Source organism: Protopterus annectens, chromosome 12.part0 (assembly GCF_019279795.1).
Source record: "Protopterus annectens isolate FY-2018-M chromosome 12.part0, PAN1.0, whole genome shotgun sequence".
NCBI classification, from domain to species: Eukaryota; Metazoa; Chordata; order Ceratodontiformes; family Protopteridae; genus Protopterus; species Protopterus annectens.
Window position 1 is genome coordinate 794,111,824 of NC_056746.1, and position 14,665 is coordinate 794,126,488.

Below are 14,665 nucleotides of genomic sequence, written 5' to 3' on the forward strand. Positions count from 1 at the left end.
ATCCTGATCCTTATTATCCAACTTTTTATATTGCAATAAAGTTTGTCTATCCAATGAGTTACTCCATTCACTGGCCAAAGAGATATCCCTCATTTTGTATCCTCTATGTTTAAATCTGCAACATAAGTCATTCCTAGCTATTTCAAAATCACCCCCTGATGAACATATGCGTTTCATACGCATGAATTGTGATTTTGGTATATTGCGGATGGTGTGGTAAGGGTGCATGCTGGATGCATGTAACAAGGTGTTATATTGAGGGTATTTACGAAAAACTTTGGTACTTAAGGTATGATCCTCATTACGGTATACAGTAACATCCAAGAAGTTGATGGTGTTATAATCATATGTTAGCATAAACTCGATATCCCATACATTATCATTCAAATACTGAATGAATTCTTGTAAATATGTAATGTCTGCCTTCCACACCATCCAACAATCATCTAAATATCGTCTCCAGATGTCCATTTCAACAATATAAATATTGTGTGAGAACAATATTGGATTACAAAGCTTGGGGCACTTTTTCCGCCTGGTCTGAATGACCATCTATAACAGAGGCTTTGTCCATCTATTTACATTAATATATGCTGTATATTGTTTTATTTGGCTTTTTCTGAATGGTGGTACTTATGTTGTTTTGTTAATTTATTTTCCTGGAATTATGTAGTCCTAGTGACTAGGATGACCAACTTACACTTTAGCACTGAGATGTTATTATAATACCTTCTTATGATTACTGCAATATTTGAATATACTTTTATAACCTCTAGTTAGGCTTTGATTGATTTTTTGTATTTACATAATCAGGTTATATTAATATTACAAGATGTAATTTACATAATTTATCTAAACTTTTTCATATTTGCTTATAGTATTATGGAATCATTTAATACTTAACTGTTTGTTTCATATTTATATATGAACTGTTCTTGATTATTTATATAAAAAATTTTTTGGGCATTTATACATCCCAAACACTAGGTTGGGCTATACCAATGATTTTTGGTCTAACAGGGAGGACTATAAATATAACCAGTACCAGTTCTTCTTTTTTAACAAATTTACTTCTGTATACCATTGACAAAGGCTGTGAGGCCGAAACCGGTATGGTTTATTGACATATTTTCAATATGTTATCTTGATTAATAAAGGATTTGTTACTATCTGGGTTTACCATCGCTTTTGCTGGTCATTGATTCACTAGATGGTATCAGATGCTGACAGATTCCACCCATGCTTCTCAAACTGGCTAAATTTATGCTTTCTAAGGTTACTACAAACTAGCTTGTAGAATATTTACCTTGCGATATTTGACTATAATCACTTCTAAGTGTTTACCTTCAGGTTATTTACTTGAGGTATGTTGTTTACTCTGTTCTCGTCTAATCATTGCATTTTGTTCAGTTATCGCCTATATTCATGTGAAGATTGTACTGCAACTAATGCTACACTAATCAGGAAGGGCCCACTGCTCAGTCCCATGTATATTTGTTATACCATGTTACTTCTGGGTCATGCAAATAAATAAGCATTGATGTGCTTTGCATATCCTACTTATTAATTAACTTCACAGTTAAGTTGTTGTTGTGTCTTTTGGCTTTTCCCGGTTAGAGGTCGCCACAGCAGAACTCCAGTCCGCTAATGATTAGCAGTAGATTTTTACATGCCGAGTTGCCGGCCCTGACGCACAACCTTCAATGAAGGTACACCCATTCATGCATGTCTCCACACAGAAGACGATCTAGCAGAGAATCAAACAGGACAACATCTTACTGTGAGGTGACAACACTACCGAAGCACCACCACCGCAGTCTTAACTTCAGACTTAAGTAACATTTCTTAAAATGTACTTATCTTGTCTCCACAGATTCTGCTATGTAATACCGAGCACTACTTGGGAAAAATAGTATGGATTACTATTCTTTATATGCTATATTAATTTCATAAATTTGTTAAAATGTTTCCTATGTAGTTTGTACTAACTTCTGTTTTCTAACGTTGTCTCTTGCTATGTTTTTTTCTCATGTCAAAAAGCTTCCTTTATGTTACCCAGTGGTGCACAACATACAGTTTATTTATGCACCATATGCATCTCCTAACCTCAGTGATAAGTGACACTTCTAAATAACATCTAGCTCAGTATTAATATACATAGTACGATTATTTTGAAGAAAGTACAGAAAAATGCATTTGCAGAAAAATACCAACTGCATTTAGACTTAAACATTTGTATAATCAGATATATAAACAACTACATTAGAGTGTCTAGACACATATGTACACACATATGCACATGCACATATTGCCTGAACATTTATTTGCCCAGAGGTAAGTTTGTTTACTTGACAAGTCACACATCACTTGCAGCATTATGAAACCATCACTAAGCATAATGTTTTCATATGAAGTGGGATTTCGCATTTCAATGACCTCAGTGGTTAGGGAGTTAATTAGCAAAGCCTTTGTTGCCTTGCCAGTCTTTATGTATTTCACAGAATAACATAGATATCTGTTTAGTAAAAAATCTGAAAAGGACACTTATTTGGATAGTAATCTGGCATAACTTTAGCTGGCGTCATAATAAAGCTCCAAGAAGTCTGTGAGAAGTAAAAAGTACTCTGTGATGTCATCCACACAAGGGAGAGACTTTTTTGCTGTTTTTCTCTCATTTTGTTTCAGCTGTGAAAGCAGAATGTAACATTCATAGAAGAAGAATTTGTTACCACTGAGACTTTCATTTTTAGTTGCCCTTGAATATCTCAACTTATATCACGTGTACCTGTAAAATGATTAGTTCTCATTATTTTTACTGATTTCAATGATTATTTCAATGATTATTTTTGTAACTTTGGTGCTATTTACAAAACAATCACAGAAGCCTTTATAGAGGGGAAGGGGTCCAGGTTCTGTTCTGATAACAAGGGAGCTCCTCCTAAAGACAGCAAAATTACTTCTCACAAACAAACTGACGGAACTTATATTAATGAAAAGCATGACTCACTGAGTAACTACAGTCCTGTACATTATTTTAAACTGCGAAATTATACAATATGTGCACTGTATCAGCAATAATATATTAACATCTACATTTACAAATAATATTGTTGATTAAACTGCATCAGGCAACCTTGGAAGGCAAAAAATAATAAAATAAGTGGATGAATACATATGCCCTACAAAGTAACAACCTAAAACACTGACTATGCCCACCTCATTGGCAGGATAGGCAAGCAAACATTTTGGCTAAGAGCCCAGAAGAGAACAAAAGCCTACTACCAGCTGTGGCTTGATCAGTGCTGAGGTTATTAAACTAACCCTTAAATAAACTACCGACTTTTGCAAAATATGAAATACGTGATACATTTACAGATCCTTTGAAATTTGACATTCAGCACTACTCTTGCACAGATGCCCCATCCAACAGGATATGACATCACATAAGCAAGGAAACATCATTGCAGTGGTTCAAAAATAAACACGAACAAACTGCAAATAAATAAATAAATATTGGCAGTCCAAATAATATAAAGGTAATATTTATTGCTAAGAGCTTTTCATTTACTATAATAGTAAACTTCTTCAGACAAAAAAATACATACAATAAGCTTCTTAAATAGTTAGAAAATTGGCATCCTTTCACCAAAGGAAATGATGTCATCAACCATACTAAATTGTTGATAAAATTAATATACATTAAAAATATCTTATCCTATACTATATATGTGTAATGTTACAATAAATGAGATGAAAATTACGATTTAAACCAATGCACCAGACAAAATTCTACTATAATTAGAAATATTTATGAACATTTAAAAATGTCAATATATAATGTGCAACCAACTGCATATATAACATTATTATTGCTAGATATTATCCAGTTAATGCCTTCAGTTTTAATATAGTATTGATACTACAAAAATCATTTAGACCTGGCCAAGCATAAGAATACAGTGCTAGCTGCCAGTTAAGCTCAGCCCCTTCCAACTGCAGTTCCCTTGGATCTCCCCTATCATTGCATACCATTTGTTGTAATACCCCAAACTTAAAATGATGGTTATTACATTCATGCACATGTTTAGCCAAAGCATTATTCAAAAGCTCTTTTTATTTCATATAAATGTTCATAAATTCTTTCCTTCAAGGTCCTGGTAGTTTTTCCTATATACAATGCTGAACAAATCTGGCACAATGCTGCATACACAACTCCCTTTGAATTACAATTGTATTTACCTTTTACGATGTACCTTCTTACTTTTATTTCAGTATGTTGGCCCCTACCATTTTAAACCCTTGCACCAGTTTCGTTCTTATTTGCACATCTTCATTCATGACTGTCCAATTTTTCAACATAATAGTGTTTATTTCATAAAAATGTATGTTGAAAGCCGTTATAAACAACATAAAAAGGGTTTACCCAGTTCATATTTTACATTATTTGTATGAGGAGGTAAAGGTAAAAAGATCTAATGGTCATTTTGCACCAATATTGGGTTATGAAAATATTAATAATACAATGGCGGTTAGTGCGGAACAGTTTGATAGTTCTATATTGTTTATAACAACTTTCAACATACATTTTTATGAAATAAACGCTATTATGTTGAAAAATTGGACAGTCATGGATGAAGATGTGCACATAAGAATGAAACTGGTGCAAGGGTTTAAAATGGTAGGAAGGAGAGCTAGTAATTTAAAAAACCTGCTTGAAAAGGGTGGAAGTAATTATGTTTGTAAAAAACAAATAGGAAGCATGAATAGGTGTGGCATGTGCAATTATTGTAGGTACATTCAACAAGGCCAACATACTGAAATAAAAGGAAGAAGGTACATCGTAAAAGGTAAATACAATTGTAATTCAAAGGGAATTGTGTATGCAGCATTGTGCCAGATTTGTTCAGCATTCTATATAGGAAAAACTACCAGGACCTTGAAGGAAAGAATTTATGAACATTTATATGCAATAAAAAAGAGCTTTTGAATAATGCTTTGGCTAAACATGTGCATGAATGTAATAACCATCATTTTAAGTTTGGGGTATTACAACAAATGGTATGCAATGACAGGGGAGGTCCATGGGAACTGCAGTTGGAAAGGGCTGAGCTTAATTGGCAGCTAGAACTGTATTCTTATGCTTGGCCAGGTCTAAATGATTTTTGTAGTATCAATAGTATATTAAAATTTAAGGCATTAACTAGATAATATCTAGCAATAATAATATTATATATGCAGTTGGTTCTACATTATATATTGACATTTTAAACGTTCATAAATATTTTTAATTATAGTAGAATTTTGTCTGGTGCACTGGTTTAGATTGTAATTTTCATCTCATTTATTGTAACATTACACATATATAGTACAGGATAAGATATTTTTAATGTATATTAATTTTATCAACAATTTAGTATGGTTGATGACATCATTTCCTTTGGTGAAAAGGCACCAATTTTAACTATTTAAGAAACTTATAGTATGTATTTTTTTATCTGAAGAAGTTTACTATTATAGTAAATGAAAAGCGCTTAACAATAAATATTAGCTTCCTATTATTTGGACTGCCGATATTTATTTATCATTGCAGTGGTAACACAGCACAAGGCACATGTCAAGCAGCTCAATGATCAGAAAAATCGTGCGGCCAGCTTTTGCTGTCTTGATGGTTTAGAGACCATGGAAACTTTTTACCTTATAAATGGCATACAAATGGTTTATTTTAGATGGTTTCATTTCTACAAATCTCCCAGACATTGCAGAACATTCTACAGTCCAGCTTTGCCAGAGGTTGAAAAGAGGGCAGGATCATAATGTCTGACAAATTCCCATCTATTTCTGTCCATACAGTTCAAGACTCCATGCCTTACTCATTACTTTAAATGGCTTCCTTGAGCATTTACTGCACTGTTTCACTGAATAATTAAAAAAAAATTCTGCTTAAACAAAACTAACCACCCACCAGAAATATCAGCATGCATTAAGCCCTTTTAATAAATGGCTTGATGACAAACTTAAGAACAGTAAAGTATGCACCATCTTTACTATTGGTGTTCACTTATTTAAGCTTTTGTAACCCAAAGCTAAATAAATTACTTTCAGGTGGTCAAAGAAGTGCAATAAGGCTGGCCCAAGTTCAATTTATTTTATTTTATGTTATTTTGTTTATTTTATTTACATTTGTTATCAGGAAAGTCTGACTGGGGATGGAACTCCTTTTTAGGAGAGGCCCATGCAGAAAATCTCCAGAGTTGCAATAATATATGAAACAAAGTCATTAAAACAGAAACACAAAATAATGCATTAAACATGATCATCAACAAGTGCATAAATCTGTGGCACTCATTGATGGTAACTTATACATTTCAATTGTATTTACCCACTGAGCAAAAAAAAAAAAAAAAGAAAGAATATTGAAGTGGAACAGCAGAATATAAAGGTGAAACCATTTTCTAGAGAATGCTAGTTATGTTTATTTTGCTAGTCTGAGTGTTACAAAGTGTATTTAAAGTGAGTATAGTTAATTCTAATAAAGTGAGTATAGTTAATTCTAATAGAATTAGAGTTAACATGTATAGGAACAGTTGTTATTGGATAGAAGTACTTACTAAATAAGTTTATTATGTACAGTTTATTTACATGAGACACTCTTCTGACTATCAGGAGAAGTTTACTTATCACCAGGAAATGTGATGAGGTCAGTAAGGGAGAATAAAGGGAGGGGGATGTCGGGATTATCTTGTGTTACAAGAACATAGCTGTGTCCATTAGGTGGATTTTCTGTTGTGCTTTGAATGAGGAAAGATTATCATTGAGTCTTAGGTTTAGAGGGATTGAGTTTTATATTATAAATATTTAGTGGGTCTTAGAGGGCTTCACCTGCTCAATTGTTACCTTTGTATATGTTTAGTAAGGATTTATCCATGGATCACAGACTTCTTATTAGTTTGTATGGTGTAAGGATATTTTTTTAGACTGGGACATTTGTTTGGTTTATGAATTAGATTGTGTGCCATAAGTCACTGAGTGTAGCTGAGTTGGTGAAGTAGTTGCAGCCATGTGATTTTTTGGAAGGCTGTACAATGATGAACTCTATAGGGAAGGCTGCATACAAATTGTGTGGTTTTATTGTAGAATTGCTTGCTGTAGCTTAGTAGCCATATGAGAGTGCAGATCAGGGAGTGTAGGTGACGCATAAAGTAGTGCTGGAAATAAGGCAGAGGTTGTAGGTTTTTTGCTGTCTTTAGTAAGAAATTCTTTTGTACAATATTGGGTCACGAGTTTTGGATATGTCTTTTTTTACTATTTCTTGAATGTGTAAGTCATATTTTAGGTTACCACCACTAGTGTCCCCAAGAAGTTTGGTGTGAGTAACTAGCTGAATTAGTGTTATGTTAAAGGAAGTAATGGTTAGATCTGGGTTAGTATCCTTTTGTGATTTCAAAGTGAAGATGAACATTTTTGTGGGGGATGAGTTAGCAGAAGCTGGGAGTTATGTAAACTAGAATTCAGTGGAAGAAAATGATTCTTGAGTTTTTGGTTGAAATTAGTTAAGATTTTCTGCTGTACATATCAACAGTGAGTAATCTGCATATTGTACCAGCATGGGTTGTCTGAAAGTCGTTTATGAAAATGTTGCAATGCAAAGCACTTAAGATTAACCCCGGAGGACCACTAGAGTAACTGGGAGAAAGGAGAAGAATTTGGACTCCCACTTGATGGTTTGATGTCTGCTTGAAAGATAGCAACTGTACCATTGCAGGGTTGAATTGAAGAGGCCTATGACTTTTAATTTTTGAAGAAGTATGCTGTGTGATTCTTTGACAGCTCTAAGAATAGAGCAGAGACTATTTTGCCAAGGATTCTACTGAGGTCGGCAGCATTCATGAAGTTCAGAAGTGCTGTTGCACTGCTGTGTTTGGACCTGAAGCTGTGTTGTGCAGGAGAGATAATTTCTTTGTCTAACAGATATTGATGCAATTGGGTATAAACACATTTCTCAAGGATTTTTGAGAGAGGGTGGGAGGATGTTAACTGGGCAATAACTAAATAGGGTTTTACAGATGACTGGAATGTACTGTTCCTGGAATGACATTTTGAGTAGAATGAAAACTGGGTAGGCTGTGTTTTTTGTAGAAATTACAAGGTTCTCTGCTGGAAGGCTGTCAGCAGCCAGAGATGTGGGTTTTAATTCTGGTGCATTTTTTGATTATGTCTGTGGAGCTTTGTTTTAAGTGTTATAATGGACTGCTGAGGTGTTTCTGTGACTGTTGAATGCCAGTCTGTGTTAAAGTACCCCAGGATTATAGTTCCTTATGGGATATTGAACTTGGGGGCTTTGAATTTTATTTGCAATAATTCCTAAAGGCTGTCTATCAGAAACTCTTCTGATTATACATCTATACCAAGTTCAGGAAGAAGCTTCCCGTTTACTTCTATTTAACTTACTATAATCTATTTCTCTGGCTATATTCTTTGCAGGACTGACCTTGAAACCTGTTACTGCCAAATGCAGATATCTCAGCAGCTTATAATTAAAGCTACTTCCACAACGAATAAACCTCCCCGAAGAAGAAAAGTAACTACTGCAGGCATATATTAGTTGTGGACAGTAATGCTACAAGATTTACTCACAAAGACTGGGAAAGGATAGCATACTTACTCTGGCTGTTACTGTAAGAAAAAAAAAACATCGGAAAGTGTGTGCAAGGTTGCTAGCTCTACAGGAAGTGTCGAGTCCCCCTCAAAGTCATGCCTCTGCCTTGCTGTGAATGCCAGCTTGCCAAACAGCTGAAGCTGGCAGTGGGCTGCTTTTCTCAGTGTGTATTTTATAAGCTACAAAGGACGGTAGAGGAGAATTTGGCTGCTGTTCATTCCTACTGCTCTCATTTAACGCCATCCCTACAATATTAGATAACTGTGCCTAACAAATTATTAAAACTAATACATCCTCCAGTGCTGGCCTTATTATCTACCTACCAGTTTGAAATTCAACTACAGCTCTGAATATCAGCTGCTCTAGGCCTGCCCAAGTACACAGTGATTAACTCATGCTGAAGAGCAAGCTGTTGTCTGCTTTTCTCCTACTTCCGATTTCGCAGACACTCTCCATTTCCACCAATTTATTTCAAGCCTGACTCCACCTTTTCTCCTCCCATAGCCCTCCTCTCATTAAAGCAATATACTTTTTACAATCCCAGCTTCACTACACACACAGCACAAACCCTCACTACATCCCAATCTACTGTAACAGCTCTCTGCAATCACAAAAACAAACTATCACTCAAATCTCCAACATTACCCTGGCAAATAAATACCAAATAGGTACACAAATGCAAGCATGATTCAAATTCAGTATCTTCTCATTGCTCAAACACTGTGTCTCTTATTGCTAGATTGCATCACAACTTATCACCACCCTTTCATGCCACATCTATCAACCAATTTAAATCTTCTGAACCAAACACTGACAATAACTAGTCATTCCACATTTCCAGCAATCTGTACAATATCACCCCTATCTTTTTGTTCAAGCAGAGATATGTCTATTCAAGAGGTCACCTCCTATGCTTCACATCAGATTAAAACATAAAAGTAAATCCCACTGTTTCAGCTCCCATAAAATATCACATTTATGATTATGTGGAGATATTCACCCTAACCCTGGACCAAACCAATCAGGATTCAGGCTCTACAGTATTAACATTAGGCGCATGTGCAATAAATTACTAGAACTCCACACATGGATAACCCACCACTTCCCTAACATTCTCATTCTGACAGAAACATAATTAAAACAGAAATTAAAGACAGCAACCACATTCTTCCACCATTACACCAACTACAACATTCTAAGAGTAAAAGAGAAAATTAAAAAAAGGAGGGGGACCTGCCATAATCTTTACAAACAACTTACGGCTTTCCCTCTACCTAAATCCCATCCCCCAATTCTGTAATGCTGAAATACTGATATCCAACTTAAAAATAAATTCCAGCAAGAATCTACACATCATAGCTGTTTACATTCCGCAAGAGAACAGCATTACTACAACTGAAGACATGCAATCTTAAGTAACCTCATATCTATCAAGGAACAATCACCCAAGGAGATATAAGCATTAGCTGTTAAGGACTTAATTACAACCGTACCTTTTATTCTATTAATGTCTTCAGCCTCACCCAACTAATCACCTCTCTAACTAAGAAACAAGAAACCTTCCAGTACTTATTCAACCCTCAACTAAATCCTAACAACCCATCCAAACAATATGACCAGAACCAACATCCTATCAGTCAACCTCAGTGACTAACATCCTTCCTTTGCAATCCAACACTGTCTAAAACTCATCTATTTAATCCGGTATGAAACTTTTCTAATGTCAGTAAGAAGTCTATAGTATATCACTGCAGCATGTTAACTGGTCCTTCCTAATCATAACCACTAGAGATTGTTACCAAACAATTTAACATTTTTCTTAAAATAGTCAATGAACAAGACCCGCTAAGTAGAAAAAGGTAAAAGCTCATCCTGTGCATAACAACAAATGAGGAAGAGAGAGACACTCTCTAACAAGCATGGCTCTTTACCAGTGATTTTTGATTGTGAACGGTGTTCTCAGTTTAGTAATGTCACACCTTTGTGATGATATTTCTACAGGTCGATCACAGAGAAAATGAAGTCGTGTCCTGGAGTCAGAAATCATGGGTAAACTCATCAAAAAGCGATCTGCCTGCTATGGTAGGTATGAAAGTCCCACAAGTAACTGCATTTAAGACATACAACTAATCACTTTATCTGCAGTCCATGAAACTAAGTGATAAAAAGCACAGCAGGTTGCAGAATGTAACTATCCCCAGTCATTGCTAAGCATTGCTGAGTATCACAACTAAATCAGCTAAAACTCTTTCAGCTCATTGAAAGCCAGCTTATCAAAGAAACCAACACCTCAGCCACTTTGCATTTTATTGACGTGTGCAGGTTCTTCTAATAAGCATTTTTTCAAGAGGCAACCCCCTGCACCCCCTAGATAGGGACAGTATACTTCCCCTGTTACTTATATTTAACAATTCTGGTATCACACAATCATTAAGAAAATTGATTGCTCCACTCCATCTGTGATTGCATGTTCTTATTTTATTACATTTTGATGCACAGGGCACTCAACAAGAGGAAAAAACCTACTTAGCCCTTGAGCAATTAACCCACAATTAAATAGACTACTTCCTCCTTTTCTTAGAGTTTGCAAGACTAGTGGAGAATGTTGCTTAAATCATTTCACGTGAGATGTCAGGAAGGTATGTTTGATGTTCTATTTATATGGAAATCTGTTATTAAAATATCTTAGATTTGTTTATTAGATAAAGATATTGGTGTAGAAATTAAGTTTACAATATTCTTTTATAATGCTATGAAATGTTACTGTGAATTATTTTAATTAGGCACTTCTAATATTGTTCTGCAACATTTTTCTTTCAACATCAACTGTGAAAAGTTAAAATGTTTTAAAGTACAAGTGTTATTAATAAAATGAGGCATTGCTTCACTTGAGCATTACCACCCCCAAATACATATCATACATGTAACTAAAACAAAAAACACAGAGCCTGGAGTTCTGTTGAATGCACCTTGCTCATCTACAAAGGCGCACTCATATAAATGTACATACACAATGCATGTATGTTTATGTACATACACAATGAACGTCATGTTTATGTAAATACACAATGCACTGTATGTTTATGTACATACACAATGCATGTATGTTTATGTACATACACAATGCATGTATGTTTATATACATACACAATGCATGTCATGTTTATATACATACACAATGCATGTCATGTTTATGTACATACACAATGCATGTATGTTTATGTACATACACAATGCATGTCATCTTTATGTATGTGAAGACTGGTAGAGAAGGGTGAAGGCTGCCAGCCTAGCCAGATAAAATTGTGCAGATAATTCTATCATTTGTAAATATGAATGTAAACTACAGGCTTGTTGTCCTAAATGTAAAGAAATACTGTTACATGTGGAAATGGAAATAAATGTGACAACAGTGCACTCTACTGACCAAAGTAAAGCATGTGCTGACCCTTTGAAGTAGACAGTGGTGCCGAAAAGTCTAGATGAAGAAATTCTTTCTATTGTTTTAACCAAGATTTAAATGGCTAGATTTAAACATGCAAATGTATTTTGATTGCTCTGTTCCTGAACAGCTGCAAGATAACAAAAGGGAGATGTTAAGAATATAAATGCAGTTAATGTGTACCTGAGAACTTCAGGAAAGTGAAAAAGAATGATGTAATGTTTATCAGAACTGCAATAACAATTTAAACAGAGAGAATCAGAAGGCATTAAGCATTTTTTGTCTTGATTGTCCAACTCACAGCATTGCCTCTTGCTCACATGTAAGTTATCTTAGACTTGTGTTTTCTTTTAGAGATAGCTACAACTAGAAAGTTTAGACTGTGTTTTTCTGTTATGTCAGAACTGTACTACTGAATTATTTTAAGTATTTCTGTGTGATCTCTGAACTCTTGAATAGCACTGACTGTGCACTAGAAAGTATTGTCTTGTGGTTTTAATTATTTATTATTAAATATTTTAAAACCTGTTAACTTTGGCTGGCTTGTGTAGACATAAGGTAAGCTCTGGAATACATTGCATGTATATAAGGATCCTGTACCAAGTCACTCTAATAAGCCTTGAGACTATTTAGTCATACTACCAATTGGATAATAATATTGCACAGAAATAATTGGACACCCTTTTAAGGACCTTTGACTAGCTGATAATTATTAGCTGGGTGGTGGCAGGGTGCTACCATATAGTCTGGGTAAAAGGGGCACAGCTGGAGAACCTATGCCAGCCTTCCCCAGAAGTGTCTGTGTGGTTGTATAAACTCGTACCTCAAGGTGTGTGTGTGTCAACTACTTGGGCAGGGACACAAGGCACTGGTTGGAAAGAGAGGGTGCTGGAGATTTTAGCTTGCACAGCTAGGCTGAGATCTGGACCCTATAGCTGTGCCAGTGAGGAGTCTTATTGGGGATCAGGGGAGCAAGGGAGTGACCAGCCCCGGACTGACTGTGATCTCTTTGTGCTCTTGAGGGAAATTGCACTTTACTGTGTGTATTTGTTATCCTTTCCTCATATATGAGATGCCCTCTCTGGTGTTAGTGGTGAGGATTGAGGCTCCTTGATTGCTGGGCCAGGGCACTGGTGTCACATATTAATTGTTTGGCAGCCGTGGGATATCCACATCACATATTAATTAGTTGGCAAATACTAATGGCTTGTAGTGGTGTGGGTAGAGTGAATCCTGTAGCTTGTGTACAATGAGCTTTGAAGGTGTTTTGTACACTAAAACAGCCACGCAGTGAATGCTCAGAGTTCAGATCACAACTGTTTTATTTCTTTTGTTAGCTAAGCTAGTCAGGGTGAGCAGGCAGCATGTCAGCAGAGCAGTATGGAAAACTGACAAGGAGCCAGCTGGTGGAGATGTGCCAGGCTAGGGGACTGGTGCATGGAAACCTGACTAAAGCAGACCTGATTGCAGCCTTGTTTACAGCTGCATCAGAAAACAGCAACCAGGAGGACAATCAGACTGGCAGTGAAGATATAATACCCTCGGAGAATGGACAGCTCAACCTTTCTGCAGAGGACTTAAAAATCCATCTGGAGCTAAAGAGACTTGAGCTGGAGGCCAGGCATTTGGAAATTAAAGCAGCTGAGAGACTGAGGAGTCTACTGGCTGAGGAGAAAAAGAAACTGTTACATCTGGAAGTTGAGGAAGAAGAGAGGCAGAGGCAGCATGAGAAGGAGATGCTGACTCTTTGCCAGAGTTATGGAGGTAATGGGGAAGGGAGTAACTGGACCCCAGAAGCACAAAATGTCAGTAAATGTCTTCCGCAATTTAAAGAATTTTGATAGTTTCATTCACATGTTTGAGATGGTATGTAAACAGTATGAAGTTGACCAAGGGCTCTGGGTATGGTTCCCTACCCCCTTACTCCATGGTAAAGCTGCAACTGTTTTATCTAAAATGTCTAACGTTGCATGTTTTGATTATACTGCTGTAAAGAAATGCCTTTTAAAACTGTTTAAGCTAACACCTGAAATGTATAGGAAAATGTTTTGTGAGCATAGACACAAGGCAGATGAAAGTGTGTGTGAATATGTTGCTGAATTGAGCACTTATTTCCATAGGTGGGTGAGTGGATATCAGGTCACCACTTTTGAAGGGCTGGCAGACTTTTTGGTGAGGAAACAAGCCCTTAGCACTTTGCCTGAGGACATGAGGATCTGGTTAGCTGATAGACAATGTGCTACTACAGATGAGTTGGGAAAGAAGGGAGACCTATACCTGGCAAGCAGGGCAGCTCTGCACAGGAAGGGGACCCCCCAGTACTGCTAATGGGTCTAAAGGAACCCATGGTGGGCAGCACAGACTGCCCCAACAGAATCTGCCAGTAGCAGGGGAAGCCACTAGTCCAGGTACGCATCCAGGAGCTAGGGTTAAATGTTTTGAATGCAACCAGTGGGGCCATGTGGCATACAGGTGTCTACAGAGGCAAGATGGGGAACCAAAGGTGAGGGAGCCAGTAAGTGGGAAAGACAAAATGCCAATAGTAGGTTGTCTTGAGACAACAGTGG